Raw genomic sequence first — 16,928 nt, forward strand, 5'->3', positions numbered from 1 at the left:
CCAATATCATTTATTGTATCCGTTGCTCCCTATGCGCTCTCCTCTACATTGGTGAAACTGGACACGTCCGAGCAGAGCACTTTAGGGAACATCTCTGGTACACCCGCACCAATCAACCCCACTGCCCTGTGGCCCAACATTTCAATGCCCCCTCCCACTCTGCCGAGGACATGCAGGTCCTGGGCTTCCTCCACCGCTGCTTCGTCACCACCTGACACCTGGAAGAAGAACGTCTCACCTTCCGCCTCGGAACACTTCAACCCCAGGGCAACAATGTGGACTTCACCAGTTTCCTCATTTCCCCTTCCCACACCTCACACCCCACCTCCAGCCTTCCAGCTCAGCCTCCCATGACTTGTCCTAACAGCCTATCTCCCTTCCCACCTATCCACTCCACCCTCCTCCCTGACCTATCACCCCCATCCCCACCCCCATTCACCCAATGTACTCTTTGCTCCCTTCCCCCATCCTCCACTCTGACCAATTATCTTCTTCCCCACCCCATTCACCTACTGTACTCTATGCTACTTTCTCCCTATCCCCACCCCCCTCTCATTTACCTCCCAACTCTGCAGGCTCCCGGCTTCTATTCCTGATGAAGGGCTTTTGCCCGAAACGTCGATTTTCCTGCTCCTCGGATGCTGCCTGACCTGCCGTGCTTTTCCAGCACCACTCTAATCTAGACTCTGGTTTCCAGCATCTGTAGTCCTTGTGTTTACATTATTGGAGAAGAAGGCAACCGAGATAAAGCATGTTGTTAACACTGAACCAAGTTACAGGGATAAGGAAGGTCGTCTGGAATGCAGCACAATTCAAATATGTGGACGGACTATCGGGAAGGGAGGAGGTTACAGCGATAGGATCTGTTACAGGAATTAAAAATTATTGAAGACACTGGACCACAAGACATGCCATAGATACACTGTTGTAGAGTCGTGAGTTTTAATATAACAGAACTTACATTGGTGTGGTGATTGAGCCTGGGGTGTGTGTGTGCACTGTGCTCCGCTCCAGCATTGTACTATGTCATGTTGTGTTAACAGATGGTTGGATCCCTCTCATTGTTCTTTGCTCTGTGCACTGTGGGTGACCTTACTTCACTACTGGATTTATTGAAGGCTCCAGATCTCCTTTCCCTTTGTCTCTCTCTGGCAGACCAACTGCATTCAATGAGGTGATGGACGATCCACCCAGCAGCTGGGAAGGCTATTGAGTCAGGACTTTCCTGAGTACCTACAGGAGACAGAGAAATAGACAGAATGTGAAGTTAAACAGATGCAGTGAGGGTTACACATGGAGAATGGCACTGAGTTCCACAGAGATCTGGAAAATGGAGCGATATGAAGAAATAGTCCCACATTGCTGGAAGATGTCAGGATCACACAATTGTGTTGGAAGAATGGGTTTAGCTTCATGATGCCCTGGTATCAGTGCTCAGGGATGAGCACCCAGTGAGCAGGTGAAGTAATGGCCTAGTGGTATTATTGCGAGAGAATGTATCCAAAACCTCAGCTAATGTTCAGGGGAGGCAGGATTGAATCCCGCCATCTGAAAAGGAGACATTTGAAATCAATAATTTTAAAAATAATAATTAACAATCCACAAATAAGTATGAAACCATTACTGATGTACAATAAATCCAAACACTTGTCCTTTAGAGAAGGACATCTGCCCATCCTCACGTGGTCTGCACGACATCCCCACAGCAAAGTGTTTGCCTCTCAATTACCCTCTGAAATGGCCGAGCAAGTTACTCAGTTCAAGGGCTTCTAGGACTGGGCAAGAAAGGCTGGTCAGCCAGAGACTCACACATCCCATTCCTGATTTTTAAAAATATCTATTAGGATGATCCCCCTGGAACTGTGCTGGGACCAGTGTCCTGGCTAATCATGTCGGTAGGTTTATGGACAGGGCATTAAACTGACAGAGAGGATGCAGGTGAAAGGAGCTTTCCAAATCCAAAGGGAAAAGGTGAAGCAATGGAACAGCATGGGAATGTGGCTGAAGACAAGCAGAAAGGAACAGGATGGGACAGAGTTTAACTAAAATTGTACATCAGCGAATAGATTTGTGACAGAAAATTGTGGAAGGCAGTATATTATGTTTTTTTTTGAATGGACAACGTTGCTGCAATAAGGTCGATGGATTTGTGAGACAGAGATAAAAGATATTTAGACAACAGGGAGACATGAATACAGGGTGAACAAAATATTCAGTGGTTCGTAATCTTGTGCAATCTCAGGCAAAATGGGTAACGCTAACAATAATGGATACCAAAGGCATTACAGAGAAATCATTTGGCCGCAGATCATGAAGTAGAGTCAGTCTGAATGTAAATTCTGGCTACTACTTGCCAAAAACACAAGATGCAGAATAGTTTTAGCCACCGAACAGCATTTCATTGCTCATCACTGCATTCAACAGGAACTCATTGGAATTTTTTAACAAAGGCATTGCGATAATTTTGGAAAACGTAAATATTTGTATTATCAGGGACAATCACACGGACAGCATTGATATTGGAAGAGGAGTTCGGAGAATTTTTTTTTCAGTGTTTCTTTGAAAAACACATTGTGCAACTGTTAAGGGACATAACTATCGCAGAGCGACCGTGTAATGAAACTTAGTGAATGAGTAATGTCACCTGGAGAGATCCTTCGGGAAATTGTGATAAAGTGCAGTTTAAATAAACAAAGTTTTAAAGTGAAACACAGAAAGGACAAGCTACAAGTAGAAATAAAAATAGCCAATTATGTGTGTGTGAGAGGGGAACTGACCAAGATAAACAAGCTAAACAGACTGAAACATATGTCTGTAAATGAACAGTGGAAACCATTTGAAGGAACAATGCAAAATACTCAACAAAAGGACATTCCACTGAAACAGTAAAAACCTCAGCAAGAAATTCCCACTGATCCCTCACTCAGGACGAAAGGGATCATACTAGATTATGAGGCGAAGAGGATCACCAAAGAGTACTTAAAATCCTGAAGTGAGGGAGTGTTTTAGGAGTCAATGGTAATGGATTGCAATGGGTCTGCTCGCAGGAGGAGGGCTGTAGGAAGGGGAGCCACGGTCAGGGTTCATTGACACAATAGGAACAGGGAGAGGTGAAGGTGCTGGAGGTGGTGAGAGTGTCACAGAGAGTGGTCAGGGTGTTACAAAGCCAGGACGGATTGCTGCAGCTGGAGGGGTTTGCAGAGGTACGGAGGGACATCGGTATTTTTATATATTCATTCATGGGATGTGGGTGTCACTGCCTGGAACAACGGTCTTTGACCCCACTGCTAATTACCCAGAGGGTAGCTCAGAGTCAGCCATATTGCTGTGGGTCTGGAGTCACATGTCGGCCAGACCAGGTTAGAATATTTGATGTCCTTCCCTAAAGGAGGTGAGTGAACCAGATGAATTCTTCCCACTGATCAACAATGTTTTATGGTGGCCCCACCAATGTCTTTTCCAGCCACAACATGACATCCTTCTCCTACGCTTTGTGCTCTCCCGAATGGAGGTAACCACCCCAAATGTCTGCTTCACCAGCCTGTCTACATGTGACACCACTTACAAAGAACTATCTACCTGCATCCCTGGGTCTCTGACTGACAACACTACCCAGGGCCCGAACATTAACTGTACAAACCCACTCTGGTTTGTTTCACCAAAATGGAACACCTCACATTTATCTAATTAAACTCCATCTACTATTCTTCAGCCCACTACTCCAGTGTACTATTCGCCCTGTTGTATCATACGTAACGTTTTGCACTGTCCACTTTACCAACAATTTCAGTATCACTCAAAAAACTTCCCACAAAACCAATATTCCCATCCAAACCATTTATCCAAATGACAAACAACAGTGGACCCACTTCACCGCTGGTCACATGTCTCTAGTCAGGAAGGCAACATGTCTCCCATCACCCTCTGTCTCCTACCATCAAGCCCAATTTTGTATCCAGTTGACTAGCTCCTCCTGAATGCCATATCCTTTTACATTGATCTGAGTTTATTACCCAGATTACCAGACAGAACGTAGAACACAGAACAGGACAGCACAAGACCCTTCGGCCATGATGCCATGCCCATCTTTTACCTGACTGTAAGATCAAACTCACTGACATACCATTCATTTTGCTATCATCCATGTACCTATCCAAGAGTCTGGTAAAAAGTCCTGTTCCACCCACTCACTACTCTCTGTGTAAAGTACTAATTCTGAAATCCCCCCTTACCTATCCTCCTATCACCCTACAATTATGACCCCTTGTACCATGGGATAAAGCGGTCTCTCACTGTTCACTCTATCGTTGCCTCACACCATTTTGTTCACCTCTAACAAATCACACCACACTCTTCTTTACTCCAATGAGAAAAGACTTGGCTCCCTCAACCTTTCTTTATCAGACATGCCCTCCAGTCCAGGCAGTATCCTGGTAAATCTTCTCTTTACAATCTCTAAAGCTTCCACATCCTTCCTGTAATGAAGGGAACAAAACTGAACACAATATTCTAATTGAGATCTAAACAGGACTGTATAGAGCTGCAGCATAACCTCATTGCTTTAAAACTCAATCCCCCAGCTAATGAAAGCCAATCCAACATATTCTTTCTTAACAACACTATCAGGTTGGTGGCAAATTTGAGGGATCTCTGCTCATGAAATCCAAGATCCATCTGTTCCTCCACACTATTCAGTATTCTGCCTTTACCCCTGTATTCTGCATTCAAGTCTCACCTTCCAAAATGCAGCACTTCACACTTTTCCAGATTTGACTTCATCTGCCACTTCTCAGCCCAGCTCTACATCCTGTCAATGCCCCATTGCAACCTCCAGCAGACATCCACACTATTCACCACTCCACCAACCTTCGTGTCATTGGCAACCTTACTTACCCACTCTTCCACTCACACATCCAAGTCATACATAAAATCACAAAGAGCAGAGATGTTTTGACCTCTCTCTGCAGAAAACCACTGGTCACGGAGCTCCAGGCTGAATGATTTCCATCTGTCATCACCCTCTGTCTTCTATGGGCCAGGAATTCTGTATCCAGGCAGGCAGGTTTCCCTGTATCCCATGCTCTGTACTTTCTCAATGAGCCATAAATGTGTTTTGTCACATTCTCAAAGGATTCAATAAGATTTGTGTGGTATGACCTATCCCTTACAAAGCCATAATGACATTCAATAATCAAACTATGGTTTTCCAAGGAATCATAAATCCTGGATCTCAGAGTCTCCAATAATCTGCACATCACAGACAGAAGACTGACAGGTCTGTGATTCCCAGGATTATCTCTATTCCCTTTCTTGAACAACGCATGGCTGATTCACCTAACCTGCACATCTTTGGGCTGTGGGTGGAAACTGGAGCACCTGTCGGTAACCCACGCAGACATGGAGAGAATGTGCTAACTCCACGCAGACAGTCGCCTGCGGCTGGAATTGAAATCGCGTCCCTCGTGCTGTGAGGCAGCAGTGCTAACCACTGAGCCACCGTGCTGCCCCATGTAACTCTCTAGAGCTTCTGATCCTTGGTTCCTCAAACTTAAGTTAGCTTCCTTCTTCCTATTGATTAGATGTTCTACATCCCTGGAACCTTGTCAAATGCTTTGCTGAAGTTCATGTAGACAACCCTGACTGCTCTGCCTTCATCGATCTCTTGGTCAACTCCTCGAAGAGTCAATCCGGTTTGTGAAACACGGTTTCCCACTCACAAAGCCATGCTGACTATCTCTAATCAGCCCTTGCCTTTCCAAATATATGTAGCTCATTTCTCTCAGAATCTCCTCCAACAACATACCAGTAGATCACTGGGCTGTGATTTCCTGGCTGCTCCCTGAAGCCTTAAAGTGATGGAACACCCTCCAGTCTTCCAGTAACTCATTGTGTATGTTGATAATATAAATATCTCTGTTAGGGACACTGCAATCTCTTCCCCAGATTCCCACAATATTCTAGGATCAAACTAACAAGTGACTGAGGATTGATCTACCTTTATTTATTTTAATATTGCAGCACTTTCTCTTCTCTGGTGAGGATTCTTTCCAAGACATCACTATTTATGTCCCCAACTTCCCGAGTTTCCATGTCTTTCTCCACAGTAAATTCTGACAACACTATTTCGTCTAATATCTCACCCACGTCCTGACAGTTAAGGTGCCCTATTCTCTAACAAGTTACTCTTTAGCCCTTATTGAAACTTGTGTAAAGGTTTCTGAAAATTCAAATAAACCGTTTCCTCGGTACAACCACTCCTACACCCGTATCTATTCTGCCATTTATATTCTCACCAATAAAAATAAAATCCAACATGCTCAAAAACATATTCTCTTTTTATTAAAAGCGTTTCTAAGGGTCCAGTTATTGTTCATTGACATATCCTTTCAAACATATTTCAGCTCCCGACCTACTATCAGGTTAACACTGTTTGGTTTCAGACTGGCAGCAGAAAGGGTTATGGGAGTTCGTGTTTATCAATCTGAAAAATGTAGCTTACAGGTTCAACAGGTAATAGATGTTTTGGGAATAAGGAGGGTCGTGGGGACTGAAGGAAATTATGGAGATAGGGAGTGATGTGGGGACTGTATGAGATTATGGACACAGAGAGTGCAGTGGTGACTGAAGGACATTATGGAGATAGGGAGTGATGTGGGGCCTGAAAGGGGCCAAAGAGATCTGCAGGGCTGTTGGGTCTGAAGGAGTTTGTACAGATCAGGAGGATCATGGGGATTGAAGGAGGTTACTCTGAATGGGAGGGTCATCGGGTCTGGATGAGAGTATGGAGATAGGGAGGGTCGTGGGGCCTTTTGGAGTTTATGGAGTTAGGGAGGTTTCTGGGGAATGGTTCAGGTTACATGATTAGGAAGAGTCGTGGGGACTGAAGGAGTTTATGGAGAGAGGGAGGGATGTGGGGACTGAAGGAGGTTATATGGATCGTAAATTTATAGAGAAGCACAGGAAAGAAGAGCAGGTATTGGCCATTTGACCACAGAGTCGGTCCCACCATTCAATGTGATCACGACTGATCATTTAACCCAGTACAGTATTCCTGCTTTCACGCCTTAATCTGATATTATAGTGACTACTGGCATTTCGTGATACAGCGGGATGTAGTAACTGGGACGGGGGTGGGTGGGGGGATGGTGTCTTACGGAGATAGGGAGATAGGGAGGGATGTGGAAGCTGGGACAGGTGACAGATACAGGGTGGGTTTTAGGAATGGTAGGACTTTACATGGATTTTGGAGGAATGCAGGGATGGGACGTGATAACAATCACAGGGAGGATTTTGGGAGCTCGATCTGAGACGGGTCCAGCTGAGAACAGAAGGGAGTCAAACAGTCAGGACAGGCAGGGACAAGGGAGGACTAATAAATTAAACTGCATTTATTTCAATGCAAGTGGCCTAACAGGGAAGGCAGATTAACTCAGGGCATGGTTAGGAACATGGGACTGGGATCTCATAGCAATTACAGATACATGGCTCAGGGATGGGCAAGACTGGCAGCTTAATGTTCCAGGATACAAATCCTACAGGAAGGATAGAAAGGGAGGCAAGAGAGAAGGGGAGTGGCATTTTTGATAAGGGATAGCATTACAGCTGTGCTGAGGAAGGATATTCCCAGAAATACATCCAGGGAAGTTATTTGGGTGGAACTGAGAAATAAGAAAGGGATGATCAGCTTATTAGGATTGTATTACAGACCCCCCAATAGTCAAAATGAAATTGCCAAACAAAGTTGTAAGGAGATCTCAGCTATCTGTAAGAATAATAGGGTAGGTAAGGTAGGGGATTTTAACTTTCCAAACATTGACTGGGACTGCCATTGTGTTAAAGGTGTAGATGGAGAGGAATTTGTTAAGTGTGTACAAGACAATTTTCTGATTCAGTATGTGGATGTACCTACTAGAGAAGGTGCAAAACTTGACCTACTCTTAGGAAATAAGGCAGGGCAGGTGAGTGAGCTGTCAGTGGGGGAGCTCTTTGAGGCCAGCGACCATAATTCTATTTGTTTTAAAATAGTGATGGAAAAGAATAGACCAGATCTAAAAGTTGATGTTCTAAATGGGAGAAAGGCCAATTTTGACGGTATAAGGCAAGAACTTTTGAAAGCTGATTGGAGGCAGATGTTCGCAGCTAAAGGGACGGCTGGAAAATGGGAAGCCTTCAGAAATGAGGTAATGAGAATCCAGAGAACGTATATTCCTGTCAGGGTGAAAGGGAAGGTTGGTAATTATTGGGAATTCTGGATGACTAAAGAAATTGAGTGTTTGGTTCAGAAAAAGCAGGAAGCATATGTCAAGAATAGACAGGGTAGACCGAGTGCATCCTTAGAAGAGTATAAAGGAAGTAGGAGTATACTTAAGAGCGAAATCAGGAGGGCAAAACGCGGACATGAGATAGGTCTGACAAAGAGAATGAAGAAGAATGCAAAGGGTTTTTACAAATATATTAAAGGAAAAAAGGGTAACGAAGGAGAGAATAGGGCCTCACAAAGATCAGAAAGGCGGCCTTTGTGTGGAGCCGCAGAAAATGGGGGAGATACGAAATGAATATTTTGCATCAGTATTTACTGTAGAAATTCATATGGAAGATATAGACTGGAGGGAAATCGATGGTGACATCTTGCAAAATGTCCAGAGAAACAGAGGAGGAGGTGCTGGATGTCTTGAAACAGTAAAAGGAGAATAAACCCCCAGGAACTGATCAGGTGTACCCGAGAACTCTGTGGGAAGCTAGAGAAGTGATTGCTGGGCCTCGTGCTGAGATATTTGTATCATCAATAATCACAGGTGAGATGCCAGAAGACTGGAGGTTGGCAAAAGTGGTGCAACTGTTTAAGAAGGGTGGTAAAGACAAGCCAGGGAAGTATAGAGCGGTGAGCCTGAACTCAGTGGTGGGCAAGTTGATGGAGGGAATCCTGAGGGACAAAATGCACATGTATTTGGAAAGGCAAGGACTGATTAGGAATAGTTGACATGGCTTTGTGCGTGGGAAATCATGTCTCATAAACTTGATTGAGTTTTTTGACGACGTAACAAAGAAGATTGATGAAGGCAGAGTGATAGATGTGATCGATATGGACTTCAGTGAGGCATTCGACAAGGTCCCCCATGGGAGGCTGATTAGCAAGGTTAGAACTCATGGAATACAGGGAGAATTAACCATTTGGATACAGAACTGGCTCAAAGGTAAAAGACAGATAGTGGTGGTGGAGGGCTGTTTTTCAGACTGAAGGCCTGTGACCAGTGGAGTGTCACAAGGATCAGTGCTGGGCTCTCTACTTTTTGTCATTTACATAAATGATTTGGATGCGAGCATAAGAGGTATAGTTAGTAAGTTTATAGATGACACCAAAATTGGAGGTGTAGTGGACAGCGAAGAGGGTTACAACAGGATCTGGACCAGATGGGACAATGGGCTAACTGGCAGATGGAGTTTAATTCAGATAAATGCGATGTGCGGCATTTTGGGAAAGCAAGTCTTAGCAGGACATATACACGTAATGGTAAAGTCCTAGGGAGTGTTGCTGACCAAAGAGACCTTGGAGTGCAAGTTCATAGCTCCTTAAAAGTGGAATCGCAGATAGATAAAAGAGTGAAGGCGGCATTTGGTATGCTTTCCTTTATTGGTCAGAGTATTAAATACAGGAGATGGGAGGTCATGTTGCGGCTGTACAGCACATTGGTTTGGCCACTGTTGGAATATTTTGTGCAATTCCGGTCTCCTTCCTATCGGAAGAATTGTTGTGAAACTTGAAACAGTTCAGAAAAGATTTACAAGGATGTTGCCAGGGCTGGAGGATTTGAGCTACAGGGAGAGGCTGAACAGGCTGGGGTGGTTTTCCCTGGAGCTTCGGAGGCTGAGGGGTGACCTTACAGAGGTTTACAAAATTATGAGGGGCATGGATAGGATAGGATAAACAGACAAAGTCTTTTCCCTTGGGTCAGGGAGTCCAGAACTCGAGGGCATAGGTTTAGGGTGAGAGGGGAAAGATATCAAAGAGACCTAAGGGGCAATCTTTTCACGCAGAGTGTGGAACGTGTATGGAACGAGCTGCCAGAGGATGTGGTGGAGGCTGGGACAATTGCAACATTTAAGAGGCATTTGGATGGGTATATGAATGGGAATGGTTTGGAGGGATATGGGTCGGGTGCTGGGAGGTGGGACTAGATTGGGTTGGGATATCTGGTCGGCATGGACGGGTTGGACCGAAGGGTCTGTGTCCGTGCTGTACATCTCTAGGACTCTGTCACTCATTGAGGTTATAGAAATAAACTGTGTGGTCGCGTCTGGAGGAGATTTAAGGTATAAAGGTTTGTTGTTACCGAAGGAAATTACATCAATCGGGACCAGCAGAGTTTACAGAGACTGAGTGCGTTTTAGAGACAGGAAGAGTTCATAGTCATCATTAGAAATGCAGAAACTAATTTATGAGAGAAGCAGGGTCACTCTGCTTTGTGCCCAGAGACAAGGAGGAGTCTCACAGCTGGAGGAGGTTACTAAGGAAAAGAGCTTTTTTGTTGTCGTGACGGGAAGGTTACAGAGATCATGAAGGTAGTAGGAGGTCAAAACAGTCACAAAGACAGGGAGGGTTTTCAGGTCTGGAAAGGACTACACTGACCAGGATGGCTTAAGGAACTGAAGAGTTGTTTTTTTCCAGTAAAGGAGAGATGTGACAGAACCCGGGATTAAAGGCAAACGCAGAAACTTGGAGAGTTGTACTGATATGAGGAGCTTACAGGGATAAGCAGGATTGTAGGGGCTGATAGAGATAGGGGAAGTGGTATCAATGAAACAGACGATGGAGAAACTGACAGACATAGGGGGGGTTCTGTGGAACAGATGAATTTACAGACAAGATGATGATAATGAAGCCTGAGAATTTTCTCATGTTCCTTGCCCAGCATTGTTCCTACATCATGCCCTCAGGGTCTGAATTAAAGCCCACTAACTCCTCCCTGTGTTGTTTACTGTGAGTGATCTTAGCGGCTGCAGGATTTACTGAAGGGTGCAGATCTCCCTCTCCATCTGTCTCTGGCTGACCAACTGTCTTCAATGTGGTGATGGACGATTCATGAATTGGGAATTCTGCTGAGTCAGGGACATCAGAAATACCTGCAAGAGACAGAGAAGTAGACAGAATGGCAAATTAGATTAATGCAATGAAGGTTCCACGTGGAGAATGGCACTGAGTCCCACAGAGATCTGGAAATACCCAGTCTCCGTCCCTGGCCTGTGCAGTTGCTTCCCTCTGGACTGGAGAATGCTGTTGGCTCAGGATCTGGAGTAGCTGCAAGAGTGAGAGACACTGACAGAGGCAGCAATTAGACCCACACAGTGAGGGATACCACATGCAGAAAGACAGTGATATCAGCAGAGTGCAGGAAGGTGTCAGGATCACACAATAGCATCATCAGAAGTGGTTCTGACCAGTGAGCACTGCTACCAGTACTCAGGGAGGACTGAGCTATTTTATTGGGATAGGCCCCTCTGGTACCAGGATTATGCAGTGTGCTATAAATGGACACAGATGAGGAGGGGGACAGGTCTGAGGTGAATGGATATTCCCAAGTCCAAAGAGAAAGGTTGAAATATTAGAACACCATGGAGATGTGGATGAAGACCAAAAGAAAGAAACAGTAAGGGACTGAGTTTAATTAAAATATGACATTGTCAAACAGATTTGTGACAGGAAATTATTGGTTAAAATAAAGTAAATGCCATTTCCGCCCCTCACAATTCCTCATACACCACAAGTGACATCACTTCCGCCCCTCACATCATCGCTGATGTCACACACTCAGTGACTTCCACCCCCCCCCCACTGCCGTGTTTGCCACCACTTCCGCCCCCACCAACGCCACTCACCTGCATTTTGCTGACACCACCTCCAAGTCCCACCGTCACAATCCCTGCCCCCAGAACCCTGAGGGGAACCCCACCCCTGCTCATGACTCCATCCCCATCCCCCCTAACACCACACCCACTCCAGTTACAGGCTCAGTCGCCTCCCCCAGCTCCACACCTACGCCTAATCCCAGCTCCCAGTCCTGCCGAGTTTTCACCATTCCCCCGGACCTCCCCCTCACTGAGGATGAATGATCAGTCCTCAGCAAAGGCCTCACCTTTATCCCCCTCCATCCACACATCAATGAATTTAATACACGCCGTGACATCGAACACTTCTTCCATCACCTCCGCCTCAGAGCTGACTTTTACAATGAAGACTCCCGCCTATTTTCTGAGGACCCCTTTGCTGCCCTCCAATACACTCCATCCACCAGGACACCCCGCGCTGGCCTATTACCTGTCTTCGATTTCTTCATTTCCAACTTCCACCGAGACATTAACCGCCTCAACCTATCTACCCCCTCCCCCACTCCATCCTCTCACCCTCACAACGTGCAGCCCTCCACTTCCTCTACTCCAATACCGACCTCACCATCAAACCAGCAGATAAAGGGGGTGCAGTGGGAGTCTGGTGCACTGACCTCTACACCGCTGAAGCCATGATGCCAACTCAAAGACACCTCCTCCTATCACCCCCTCTACCATGACCCACCTCCAATCACCAAACCGTCATCTCCCAGACCATACAGAACGTCATCACCTCAGGAGGAGATCTCCCACCCACAGCTTCCAACCTCATTGTCCAGGATCCCGCACTGTCCGGTTCTACCTCCTACCCAAGATCCACAAGCCTGACCACCCTGGCCGACCCATTCTCTCAGCATGCTCCTATTCCATCAAACGCATGTCTACCTACCTCGACATTGTCCTATCCCCCAGTCCAGGAATTACCCACATTCGTTTGAGACACCACTCACACCCTCCACTCCTCCAAGACTTCCGTTTCCCAGGCCCCCAACGCCTCATCTTCACCATGGATATCCAATCCCTCTACACCTCCATCCACCATGACCAGGACCTCCAAGCCCTCCGTTTCTTCATCTCCCGACATCCACAACAGAACCCTTCCAATAATACTCTCATTCGTTTGGCTGAACTTGTCCACACCCTTAACAATTTTTCCTTCAAATTCTCCCACTTCCTCCATACCAAAGGAGTAGCCATGGGCACCCGTATGGGCCCCAGCTATGCCTGTCTCTTTGTTGGCTACGTAGAACAGTCCATCTTCCGTAGTTACAATGGCACTACTCCCCACCTCTTCCTCCGCTACATTGATGACTGCATTGGCACCACCTCGTGCTCCCTCGAGGAGTTTGAGCAATTCAGCAACTTCACCAACACATTCCACCCTGACCTTAAATTTACCTGGACCATCTCAGACAATTCCTTCCCGTTCCTGCACCTCTCAATCCCCATTAATGACAACCGACTTGACACCGACAATTTTTACAAACCTACCGACTCCTACAGCTACCTAGATTACACATCTTCCCACCCTACTGTCTGCAAAATTCCCAACCCCTATTCCCAATACCTCCACATCCACCGTACATGCTCCCAGGACGGCCAGTTCCACCACAGAACACATCAGATAGCCTCCTTCTTTAGAGATCGGAATTTCCCTTCCCACGTGGTAAAAGATGCCCTCCAATGCATCTCGTCTACATCCCACACCTCCGCCCTCAGACCCCACCCCTCCAACCGTAACAAGGACAGAACACCCCGGTGCTCACCTTCCACCCGACCAACCTTCTCAGAAACCAAATCATCTGCCGACATTTCCACCACCTCCAAACGGACCCCACCACCAGGGATATATTTCCCTCCCCACCCCTTTCCACTTTCCGCAAAGACCATTCCCTCTGTGACTACCTGGTCAGTTCCATGCCCCCCAAAAACCCACCCTCCCTTCCTGGCACCTTCTCCTGCCACTGCAGGAATTGCAAAACCTGCGCCCAGACCTCCCCCCTCACCACCATCCAAGGCCCGAAAGGAGCCTTCCACATCCAATGTTTTACCTGCACATCCACCAATATCATTTATTGTATCCGTTGCTCCCAATGCGGTCTCCTCTACATTGGGGAGACTGAACACCTCCTAGCAGAGCACTTTAGGGAACATCTCTGGTACACCCGCACCAATCAACCCCACCGCCCTGTGACCCAACATTTCAACTCCCCCTTCCACTCTGCCGAGGACATGCAGGTCCTGGGCTTCCTCCACCGCCACTTCCACACCACCCGACGCCTGGAGGAAGAACGCCTCACCTTCCGTCTCGGAACACTTCAACCCCAGGGCATCAATGTGGACTTCACCAGTTTCCTCATTTCCCCTTCCCCCATCTCACCCCACCTCCAGCCTTCCAGCTCAGCACCGCCCTCATGACCTGTCCTAATGGCCTATCTCCCTTCCCACCGATCCACTCCACCCTCCTCTCTGACCTATCACCCCCATCCCCACCCCCATTCACCCATTGTACTCTTTGCTACCTTCCCCCATCCTCCACTCTGACCTATCACCTTCTTCCCCACCCTATTCACCTACTGTACTCTATGCTACTTTCTCCCCATCCCCACCCCTCTCTTATTTATCTCCCCACTCTGCAGGCTCCCGGCCTCTGTTCCTGATGAAGGGCTTTTGCCTGAAACATCGATTTTCCTGCTCCTCGGATGCTGCCTGACCTGCCGTGCTTTTCCAGCACCACTCTAATCTAGACTCTGGTTTCTTGCATCTGTAGTCCTTGTGTTTACATTATTGGAGGAGAAGGCAAATGAGATAAAGCATGTTGTTAACACTGAACCAAGTTACAGGGATAAGGAAGGTCGTCTGGAATGCAGCACAATTCAAATATGTGGAGGGACGATCAGGAAAGGAGGAGGTTACAGTGATAGGATCTGTTACAGGATTAAAAATTATCGAAGACACTGGACCACAAGACATGCCATAGATACACTGTTGTAGAGTAGTGAGTTTTAATATAACAGAACTTACATTGGGATGGTGATTGAGCCTGGGGTGTGTGTGTGTACTGTGCTCCCCCTCCAGCACTGTATCTATGTCATGTTGTGTTAACAGATGTTTGGACCCCTCTCATTGTTCTTTGCTCTGTGCACTGTGGGTGACCTTACCTCACTACAGGATTTATTGAACGCTCCAGATCTCCTTTCCCTTTGTCTCTCTCTGGCAGACCAACTGCGTTCAATGAGGTGAGGGACGACCCACCCAGCAGCTGGGAAGGCTATTGATTCAGGAGTTTCCTCAGTACCTACAGGAGACAGAGAAATAGACAGAATGGGAAATTAAACAGATGCAGTGAAGGTTACACATGGAGAATGGCACAGAGTCCCACAGAGATCTGGAAAATGGAGCGATATTAAGTAATAGTCCCAGATTGCTGGAAGATGTCAGGATCACACAATTGTGTCGGAAGAATGGGTTTAGCTTCATGATGCCCTGGTATCAGTGCTCAGGGATGAGCACCCAGTGAGCAGGTGAAGTAATGGCCTAGTGGTATTATTGCGAGAGAATGTATCCAAAACCTCAGCTAATGTTCAGGGGAGGCAGGATTGAATCCCGCCATCTGAAAAGGAGACACTTGAAATCAATAATTTTAAAAATAATAATTAACAATCCACAAATAAGTATGAAACCATTACTGATGTACAACAAATCCAAACACTTGTCCTTTAGAGAAGGACATCTGCCCATCCTCACGTGGTCTGCACGATATACCCACAGCAAAGGATTTGCCTCTCAATTACCCTCTGAAATGGCCGAGCAAGTTTCTCAGTTCAAGGGCTTCTAGGACTGGGCAAGAAAGGCTGGTCATCCAGAGACTCACACATCCCATACCTGATTTTAAAAAAATCTATTAGGATGGTCCCTCTGGAACTGTGCTAGGAGCAGTGTCCTGGCCAATCATGTTGGTAGGTTTATGGACAGGGCATTAAACTGACAGAGAGGATGCCGGGACAGGATTCGAGTGAAAGGATCTTTCCAAAACCACAGAAGAAAGGTGAAGTATGGGAGCAGCATGGGAATGTGACTGAAGACAAGCAGAAAGGAACAGGAGGAGACAGAGTTTAACGAAAATGTTTACGTTGAGGGCGGCACGATGGCACATTGGTTAGCACTGCTGCGTCACAGCACCAGAGACCCGGGCTCAATTCCCGCCTCAGGCAACTGTCTATGTGGAGTTTGCACATTCTCCCCGTGTCTGTGTGGGTTTCCTCCGGGTGCTCCGGTTTCCTCCCACAGTCCAAAAAGTTGCAGGTTAGGTGAATTAGCCATGGAAAATTGCCCACAGTGTTAGGTGTAGGGGAATGGTCTGGGTGGGCTGCTCTTCGGAGGGTCAGTTTTGACTTATCGGGGCGGCACGGTGGCTCAGAGGTTCTCACTGCTGCCTCACAGCGCCAGAGACCTGGGTTCAATTCCCGCCTCAGGCGACTGACTGTGTGGAGTTTGCACGTTCTCCCCGTGTCTGCGTGGGTTTCCTCCGGGTGCTCCGGTTTCCTCCCACAGTCCAAAGATGTGCAGGTCGGGTGAATTGGCCATGCTAAATTGTCCGTAGTGTTAGGTAAGGGGTAAATGTAAGGGTATGGGTGGGTTGCACTTCGGCGGGTCGGTGTGGACTTGTTGGGCCGAAGGGCCTGTTTCCACACTGTAAGTAATCTCATCTAAAATTGTACATCAGCAAATAGATTTGTGACGGAAAATTGTGGAAGAGAATATATTATGTTTTTTTTTTAAACGGACAACGTTGCTGCAATATGGTCGAAGGATTTGTGACACAGAGATAAAAGAGATTTAGACACCAGGGAGACATGGATACAGGGTGAACAAAAATATTCAGTGGTTTGTAATCTTGTGCAAACTCAGGCAAAATGGGCAACGATAGCAATAATGGATAACAAAGGCATTACAGAGAAAGCATTTGGCCTCAGATCATGAAGTAGAGTCAGTCTGAATGTACATTCTGGCTACTACTTGCCAAGGTCACAAGCAGCAGAACA

The 16,928-nt window shown here is 46.6% G+C and overlaps 1 long non-coding RNA gene across 7 annotated transcripts in view; it reads right to left on the reverse strand.

Moving 5' to 3' along the window:
- LOC140458760 (uncharacterized) overlaps positions 1-16,928 on the reverse strand; it is a 90,200-nt gene that overhangs the window by 51,953 nt on the left and 21,319 nt on the right. For 6 of the 7 annotated variants that reach the window (XR_011953659.1, XR_011953658.1, XR_011953656.1 and 3 more), the window contains 2 exons: positions 15,045-15,181; positions 962-1,233 (listed from right to left, as the gene is read on the reverse strand). This is a non-coding gene — a long non-coding RNA (uncharacterized lncRNA). The remainder of the gene's footprint in view (positions 1-961; positions 1,234-15,044; positions 15,182-16,928) is intronic. The other variant, XR_011953660.1, reaches the window with a different exon arrangement.

The sequence above is a fragment of the Chiloscyllium punctatum genome, chromosome 34 (genome assembly GCF_047496795.1).
Source record: "Chiloscyllium punctatum isolate Juve2018m chromosome 34, sChiPun1.3, whole genome shotgun sequence".
Classification (NCBI taxonomy): Eukaryota; Metazoa; Chordata; class Chondrichthyes; order Orectolobiformes; family Hemiscylliidae; genus Chiloscyllium; species Chiloscyllium punctatum.